This window comes from Ammospiza nelsoni, chromosome 1 (assembly GCF_027579445.1).
Source record: "Ammospiza nelsoni isolate bAmmNel1 chromosome 1, bAmmNel1.pri, whole genome shotgun sequence".
NCBI lineage: Eukaryota > Metazoa > Chordata > Aves > Passeriformes > Passerellidae > Ammospiza > Ammospiza nelsoni.
This window is the reverse complement of record NC_080633.1, coordinates 130,425,558-130,434,825: the sequence shown is the minus strand read 5'-3', so window position 1 is coordinate 130,434,825 and position 9,268 is coordinate 130,425,558.

Here is a 9,268-nt window from a genome sequence, read left to right as displayed (position 1 = left end):
TTTTGTTTATACAATTGTATTTATATTTATACCAAGTGGGAAGTGTAAATATGGGGCTCAAGCCCTTTTAAATATTGGAGGATGTGCAGGTGGAATATGCTGGTGTGTTGCTTTTTGGTTTGGTTTTGGTTTGTTTTTTTTTCTGGTAGATGCTTTGAAATCAGCATCTACCAGGGTGGGTAAAAGATGCAGTAGGAACAACTGAGTGATTTTTCCTGATGAATCTCACTCACTGCAACTGCAATGACAAATACTACTAATGTGCTGCTTTTCCACAAATCTGCCTACAGTACTGGATTATGTGGTTATTCAGGTTTCTCTCCATTTGCCTGTTGTTCCTCTCTGTGCTACCTGTGATTCATGAAGACAGCCCTCCCAGCTGCAGCATTCACTGCCTTCCCGTGGCACTGGCAATGGCAGGAGTACATCTGACCTCAGGACCACCCCAATCTTTGCCTCTGTCCCTTCCCTTCTCACATTAGACCAGGCCATCCTTGCAACAGCAAAAATCAGTTTCACTTACAGTGCTGAGAACCTTGGAACTCCATTTGAACAGATACCAAATTCATTTCACAACCAACAATGGGACACCAGGGCTGGGGGGGGGTGGGGATGGGAAGATTGCATTGGAGAAGGCAAGGTTTTTTTGCAAAGAAACAGAAAAAAATCTTTTTTAAAAAGCTCAGGATTCTTTACTGTACAAAAGGCAGACATGGCTTTTGGTGACAACGTTAGTTGTCTTCCACAGACCAAACATCCCCTTCTGAAGGAGAGGTTTTCGTGCTGGTGGGTGAGCTGCAGGCACTTTGGATGCTGGGCAGCCCTGCACGTCACAGTGACCATGTGAAAAGTTCACTTGCTGGAGGGGTCCCACACTGGGGTGGTGCAGCCTGAGCACTGTCACTGCCTGCCAGGGCTGAGCCTCACTGTCAGAGGAGCCATCCCAAAATCTTATCCCAGTGCTTATGGCAAGCACTGGCTGGGAGATGGTCATGCTTACTCAGATTTCTGGTTTACTGCTGCTTAGACAATGAGAAGAGCTTAGTGACAGCTTTCCAACAACCAAAATTAAGCAACTGTTTAAGGTTTTAGAAAGAGGGGAAAGGAAATAATACACAAGTTAATAGAAAATCTATTTTGAGGAAAAAAGGTCTCAATCTTCCCACAGGAACTGCAACTGCTTAAGCTATTCATTAGCCTGCTAAGTTGCTTTGGATATCTGGATGAAGATGGGTCTTATCTGAGGAAGGAAAGCTTGACCAAAAATAGCAGGAAGCAGAGCCTAGAGAGACTGATGCTTCCTTGTTGAAAAGTTCAATTGGAAAGCACAAACACAAGGCAACAGTGAGAGAACAAACCCCAGTGGACACATGCTGGGCACAGTGCTCAAGGCACTACTGGAATGCACTCAGAGATGATGGGGATGTGCAGTCATAAGAGCTGATGTAGAATGAGAGCTTTGTAAAATTTGGCATTGTTGTAAGTTCAAATGGTTGTATCTCAGGGTGGAAAATTGTTTCTTGCTTTTGTCATTGAGTTTTCAGCATACATTGGGACACAGAGATCCAGAAGAGTAATGGCTTATCATGCTCTTACTCTGTGAGTACTGTCCTCACAGCAAGCCTGATGGCTAGACAGGATGAGTGATGGGTACTATTTAATGCTAATGCAAATATTTTGGTGATATTTTAAAAATATAAATTTAAAAGGAATGGTATGCTTTAGAAGAAATCCTAAAGCTGGTTGCAAATTAATGTCATAGACAGAAAACCAAATGAAGTAGCTTTTAGAGAGGAAAATGACTATTTTCCTCCATGTAGCATAATGATGAATGCTCAAGCTTGTCAGAGAATGAGGAATACTAAGGTCAGCTCAAATGGTCTGTGTTTTTCATTCTGTTTAGCATGAAAAGTGACAATTCTGCTCAGGAACACTTCTGTCTACAGAAAATGTTTTGCTGACTTCTGCAAAATATGGCTCAAACTCTTGTAATGTCAGCTGGCATCTCCTCAGAAGTAATTTATTTCTTGAGGTAGCCTTGAAGATATAAAAACCCCATTATTGTTACCAGGCTTTGCCATCAGCAGCTTCAGCTTAAGGGTACTGTGGTGATTAATACTTGGGGAATATCTGAACAGGGTTTGAATGCTGTGGAGGAACAGAATGCGTGTGCCATGCCCAACACAAACTGCTCTGGCTCTGAGTTGTGGAACACAAGGTTAGGCATGATGAAGAACACAGGTACTCTTGGCAAAATGGTGAATCATGTTATACTGGCAGAAAGAGGTTATTTCAGGGCAAGAACTGGAACACTGTGGAGAGCCACAGTCAGTGCTTAAGGCCAGACATAGCTTTCAGGTAAACAGGTATTTACCTGAGTAACCCCATCAAGACAGAATCTACTTACTTCATATTTGCCTAATTAGTTTGGTAGAATTGGTCCCTGATTTTCCATGCTGTATTTTTTCTCTTTTTCACTGCTTTCTTTTTTGTATCCTTTCTCAGCACCAGCTACCAGGCTCCCATGGGCTTAGTCCATTCCATTCACACCCATGTTTACACTCTTTCTCTACTTGCCCTGTTTTACTTGAGCATAACATAGTTATGAAAACACAAAGCTTCATGCCCACCTGCGACATCTTTGTCCCCAAAGTAACTGTGATGGTCCAAAAAAAAAATACAACCAAACAAAAGAGGCATGTCATTTCAAATAAATGACACAAATAATTGGGTGCCTTGATGTGGTTTCTGCTACCACTCATAGCCTGTGGGCTGACTCTATTGCCCTTCAAGTCATCAATAATCTTTCTGATAAATGCCAGTTCCTCTCAAGGATCCAGAACTTGCAAGGACTCTGGAAATCTCTCATGATGGCAATCTTACCCACATCAGCCTTTCTAGAGCTACACTGCCTATGACTCACAGGGGCTGTGCTGTGCTGGACCCTGTCCCTCATTGTTAGCACAGGGAGAAAGGATACCAGGTACAGAAATTAAAAAAAAAATAGAATTTATTATTTCCATTTTTAATACCCATGAAGCAGTCATGGCAAGATAATATTGCTTTCTCACCAAAAAACCTTCAGTGTAATATAAATTATGGATAAACATGAAAAGTAAAGACAAAGCCACTAAAAACAGATGAGGCAGGGTGCCATTTCAATTTGGTGACTGAACTACAGAACTGAACACCAATTTTATTTAAAAAGAAATTATACCTCATTATTCCCAGTGAGAGAGAAGTTTTCCTTGCCTGGGATCACATAACCTTTTATTTGGTGTCAGTCACCCTCTACATAGAAAGACAATTCTAGCCTCATTCATTTAGTCTTTCTGTTTTCTACTTGGCTGAGATGTCTAAGCAACTCTCCCTTTCTTATGGAGAACTGGCTTTATCCTTATTTACTTTCCATTATTCTATTCAGAATAATTTTCTTGCTTTCAGGACTTGGTGTTCAAAGGACCTCATTATTAAAACTCCAAGGTATCTATTTTTATTTTTTTTCCTAATAAAAAGAAAATGTATTCAGAGTTTAAAGATGGTGCAAGAAGAGCCTAATCATCTTAATCAATATTTAATTTAGCTAGATTTGCAACTTAATTCTGAGTAGCCAATTCCATGCATTAATAATTGCGCCTCTTGGTTTTACAAGCAATACAAGCATTTACCAATGCAAGCATTGCTGCCTCTGCAAGGAGTGAGAGAACAAGCTAGAGGCTCACACTTTGCACTTATTATAGCTATTTATCTTAATATTCCTCAGGAAAAGATTGAGATCACTTGGCTGTAAAATTACCTTGTCCATGCCTTAAGATTATTTTGGTGTCACAGAAAGCTGGATGGACCTAAACTGAGGGAGCTTTCAGAAAGCCTCAGATATCTGCACAGTGCCACCAAAGGACTGACTCTGCCATCTCCACTCCCAAAAGCAGGCAAGCATCTCACCTTAGAGCTGGTTCATTAAAAGAACCCAAGGAAATAACAACCCAGCTGTGGCAGAATAAAAGGAGTGTGTCTTCACCTGGAGAGTGCAGCAGGGTGACGTGAGGACACAGAGACTAAAATCTGCCCAGCCTGGTGGTTTGTAGTAGCTAAGATATTTGTTTACAAATTGTAACAATTCCTTGAAGAGTATTTCACAATATAAAACAGTTTATATTGTCTTTAGAAGTTAATCTTGTCTTTACAAGAGGAATCTACACTTTGCACAGGGTTTAAATGATGCTTAGATTCTGTCAGTTACAGCATTCAAGCAATGTCACTCTCCTTACCCATCTCTTCCCCCATTCCCAGAGCAAATGTCAGTCAGTATTCCCAGCCTTTTGGTTTCTCTCATAAACTATCATCAGACATTTACACACCACTGAACTGCTAAGACAAAGTCCACTGCATAGCTACTTGTCCTAAGTTAGCTGCCCTGCTGAGGCACACCAGTGTCTCTTGTGAATGGATGAGCTGCCCATTAAAAAAAAAAAATCTGGGCTTTGAATGGTTGGAAATTTGCCTGCAATTCACACAGCTGGAAAGGGACATTATTGTTTTTTAGACATCTTTGTCAATCTCTACTTGATATCTCCATGTACGGTGAGCTTCAAGACAATAAGACAGGCAATTCCACAGTGGAAAGCTGGAGTAATACCATTGCTTCAGTGGCGTTACTCTGGATTTACAGTGTGGAAAGTCAGATTGGAATCTGGACAACTAATAATGGGTCAATAAATCCTTTTCTCACCTTTTTTCCTCCCCCAAGAAAGACAGTGAAGCTAACAAAAATGAAACGAGACCAAAAATAAAGTGAAGTGGCTGCTGCACACAGTTAATGCTGCACCCAGTGTTCTCATAAAGAACAGGGAGTTTCCACATGGGAAATTCCCTTAAACTCTCTGTTTATCCTCATGGGAGATGAGCAAGCAGCCAAGTAAGAGAATGCAAAGGATCCAGCTGCTCCAAAGGAAGATTGGAGTTAGATTGCAGAGGGAGAATCAGAATTGCTGTTACTTTAAATTTAACAATCACTGTAAGCAAGAGATCTCCCAGCCATCAATGAGGCCAGCACAGGCTTCAACATGAACCTCTAATGAGAGAGGTTCACACTTGATCTTGCCTCAGCCTAGTGCAATAAAATATGTGGTAAAGGACATTTTCTCAAGTGCAACACAACATAAAATAGAAACAACACTGATTACACAGGAGGCCTAAGACTGCTTAACTCATACATCTTGGAGTGCTAAGAATATTTTTTAGTCTGGCTGTTTTCATTCCAGAGAAGTGTCTCTGATGTTAGCTGTGCTGCACCAAGAGCCTCACCGAAGTCAGGGTGACACTTCAAGGCAGCTTTTCACAATGCAGCAAACCCTGAACACCAGTGTTTTGTTCCCACAGCCCAACACTGTGCACAGGGGTGATGAGAGCAGTGAGTTTCACAGTCAGAGTAAAGCTTCTCAAGCCTACTATCAGTACCTTGAGTTCCCTTTACTCTTCCTCCCTCCTGTCTCTCAGTGGGTACTTGTTTGCATTTACTTTTCTGTTTCCCTTGAAATTTCCCAACTTTTTCCTTCTGGATACCAGAAGGCAAGGTGGGCTCCAGCTCTGAGGACAGACTGCTCACTTCCTCTAATGCTGTGAGGAGCTTTGGTCCTGACCTCTATTGCACAGGACCAGGTGCTGCCAAGGGCTGTATGAGAACAGAGTGAGACCTTTAGGAATGATCCTGTGTGACTGCCTGGCCTGGAAACCCAGGGAGCAGAATGGAGGGGACTTGGAAGTGCTGCAGGAAATAAAGCAGCTCCCTTTTACAAACTCATCTTCACCCTGTGGGACTGGAGCAGTCTGAGCAAAGTAGCTCCACAGCTGGTCCAAGACACGGCTGGAGAGCCCTCCCCAGCTTGCTGCATTCAAACAGGCAGTGTCTGACCTGACTTCTGAGCCTGGATGCTGGATTTAGGACCTGGCCATCAAGTGCTGTCATTAAATGATGTGCTAAGAATGGTGAAATGTCACTGAAGACCTTCCAAAGCTCTGATTCCATAGCTCATACATCCTCTTGGTGCCAAACTTGTTTCCAGAATGAAAACTGATCCCCTGCTCAACAGGGAAATGTGAGACCCCCTACATCCACCAGAAAGAAGAAAGGGAAGTGTCTTGTTCACAATCCTTCCTTCTCTGCTTACACTGAACCTCAGCCAGAGGCAGGGACACAGGGATGAATTTCTTAGAAACTGTAGGAAATGGCAAACACCTGGCTCAGCTTCCCTGTTTTAATCTTCCTTCATTTCCATTATGCCTAGCTGAAAACAGGCAGGTCTTCCATCCTTGGCCATGATTCTGGATCTAAATCTTCTCTGGACACCAAATACTTTTGCCCACAGCCACTGGAATCACTGTGACTCCACACACTGGTGCAGAAGTCTCAGCTGGAGAGTGATGATGTAAGATCAGAGCTTTTGTCTGCAATTCATGCATGCCTAGGAGTGCTAAAGAAATAACTGTTAACAATGAGATTATTAATTGACACATCAAGGAATTTGTATTACTTTGTCATGAATATATTGGGTAAAGTGAATACATATATGTTGAGTAAAAAACCCTACAGGCTGTCAGCACCAGTAGTTAATTTTAAAGACTTTTTGTGCATGTTAATGAAAACATTGCTCTAAGATTAAGGTATTCTGGTTTTACTGGCAGGGAAGCAGAGGTTAAGTGAGTTTTTTAAAGCCACACAGCAAGCCCTTGGATTTATAACTCCCAAATCTGCCTTCTGCTCAGTCCAGCAGGTCATGCTGACTAACTGTGGAATGCATATTTCCAAAGAACTCTTAAGGAACAAGAGGAATCAGAAGGAACAAAAGGTACAGATAAAGTAAGCATTAATTCTAAAAAAAAAAAAAAGTTTTCCACCATCCAAAAAACACAAGTCAACTTCTGTTTAAGTTGTCATACCTCACCAGTGCCTTAGCCAGGAACAGGAGCACTAGAAGAACATGAGGGAAATTGTTCTAACAGTGTTTTTAACAAAACTGAAATAGACACAACAGCTTTATGCAATGAGATTTCCAATACAAACAAAATCTAATTAGTGTCTAAGATTTCACAGAAAGTTTATGGAGGTTTGTCCCAATGTAGACGAAAAGTTCAGAGAAGCCAGAACTCTTTCCTTCCATGCAGATCTTGGCAGCCATGAGACTGTAGGAAACAAGCAGTGATACTGTTATTTCAGCTTCTTGAAGACTATTTCTATGCTACTGCTCTATATTATATAAATCTGCTCCTCAGAGTTGGACCAATCCATATGTACTGGAATGCTTATAAAAACAAAACCTCTTTTAAGCAAATTAAGAATTTAAATACTAATTTACTCATCTCAAAGGTGAAACATCTTCGGAAAAATAAGCCAATTAAATAGAACTGACCCTGCAATTTCAAAGACCTTTTGTCAGACATTAACCAAGACAAGTGTGAAAGGAAGTGCTGATTATGTGACAATATTATAACCAGACCATCTGGAATCTGACTCTGGAGCAGGAATAAAGAATTCATTTCCATTCCATCAAGAGTCTCCATCCATAAAAAGTTAATTTTGTTTTATAAGTAAACAAAAGGGAGTTGCTCAACCTGACAGAGCTCCCTGAATAATCAGACAGGACTTACAGGGGCCTTAATGCACACAGTGGTTCAAGCTGCAAATTGCCTTCTCCCTGCACCCTTTTCTGACTGCACCTCATTTATGCTTACACACCTTAGGACACGGGACAGATCCCAAGCTGTGGCTGGCACATTAAAATTAAGTACCTGCAACAATCTTTCTCATGAATTGAAAGAGAGGTAGGTACTGAGAGTCAAGTGACAAAGTTGCAACAAAAAAACCCTCAGAGATTAAAGAACTGAATGGCCCTGTTTGAACTTGGCTTTGGTTAAAGTCAAGCAGCTGGAAAAGCTCCTGATCCCATACTCACATGTAAAAAATAGATGGAGAAATCACATATTCTGATACTTAATTTAGAACCTGACATTCTAAACTTACTCTGTGGGTAGTTAAGTCAGAACCACACACTACTCCTACTATGCATTGCCATTTCAGAAACAGACTTCTGAGACCTTGTATACAGAAACATCTTAAATAATATAACAAATAAAATTCATATTAAGAAGCTTATTAGTTGTAGTCAAGAGGAAAAACTCCAATTCTGCTAATATTTCTTGTTTCAAAACTAAGAATATTTTGCTCCCTTTTAGAGCTCTGGTAAAATTACACGTAGGTATCTGTAACTGGAAGAATGAAAAGATTTCCCTCAAACTCTTCATTTTGCCAGGAGCATGGGAGCATGTCTGTGTCTGCCCAGTTTTCCTCAGAAACATCTGCAGTTTCTAAGGAAGTTGCTAATCTCTCTCTGAATCTTTCTCCTTACTCTTTTTGATCCATTACTTTCAGCATTCTTTCTTCATGCACCAAAAAGTCACACTGAAACTTAGATTCTAATACTTACCTACCCAAGCCAGAGGAAGTTACTGAAATGAAATGTTTTTATGAAGAAAATATGATCTGTGCTGTGCACCAGTGGCTCTCACACATGGTTGGTGGCCTCAAGCTGGCCATGCAGAGAGAGCAGACTACACAGCACTGACTGCACTTCCTCTTCTCCCCACCCTGGCACTGGGTGCACTCATCTGTGAAGTGACAGGGCACAGCCAAAAATGCCACGGTGTGTTCACAAAGCAGGGCAGATGTGCAGCTGGTTCTGCCAACTCACTGGGAGGTGACTGAGAACCACAGTGGTCTCAGCCCCTAACCCTGCCTTGGCCTCAGCAGGCTGTGTCCTGGGCCATTGCAGCAGAAGGGGAGATCAGCAGTGCTGTGTGCCCACTCCAGAGGCTATTGCAGCATCCTCCATCTGTCTATTAGGAAGCCACAGCCAAAAGATTGGTAGTAAACCTGGGCCACCCCTGTATGTGTGCTGCTGCTGCTGCACTCTGCAAATGTCCAGAGCCTACAACACCCTGTTCCAGGAGCAGAGCAGTCTCCATCCAGTCCCACTATCCCATCTCTCAAGTAGTGCAAAGACTCCTTACCCCCACTCTGACCTAAACCAGGTTCAGCTTGTTCACAGGTCACATTTTGGATGTTTTCTGTTGACAGCTGAAGTAATCCACACATTTAGTTTGATTTAATAAAAGTAACAAAATAATTAACTACAGCATTGAAGAAGGGAAGTAAAACTGAAAACAAGGCTCACACAACAAGGTTAGCTTCTTGTATCTTTATTACAGGAAA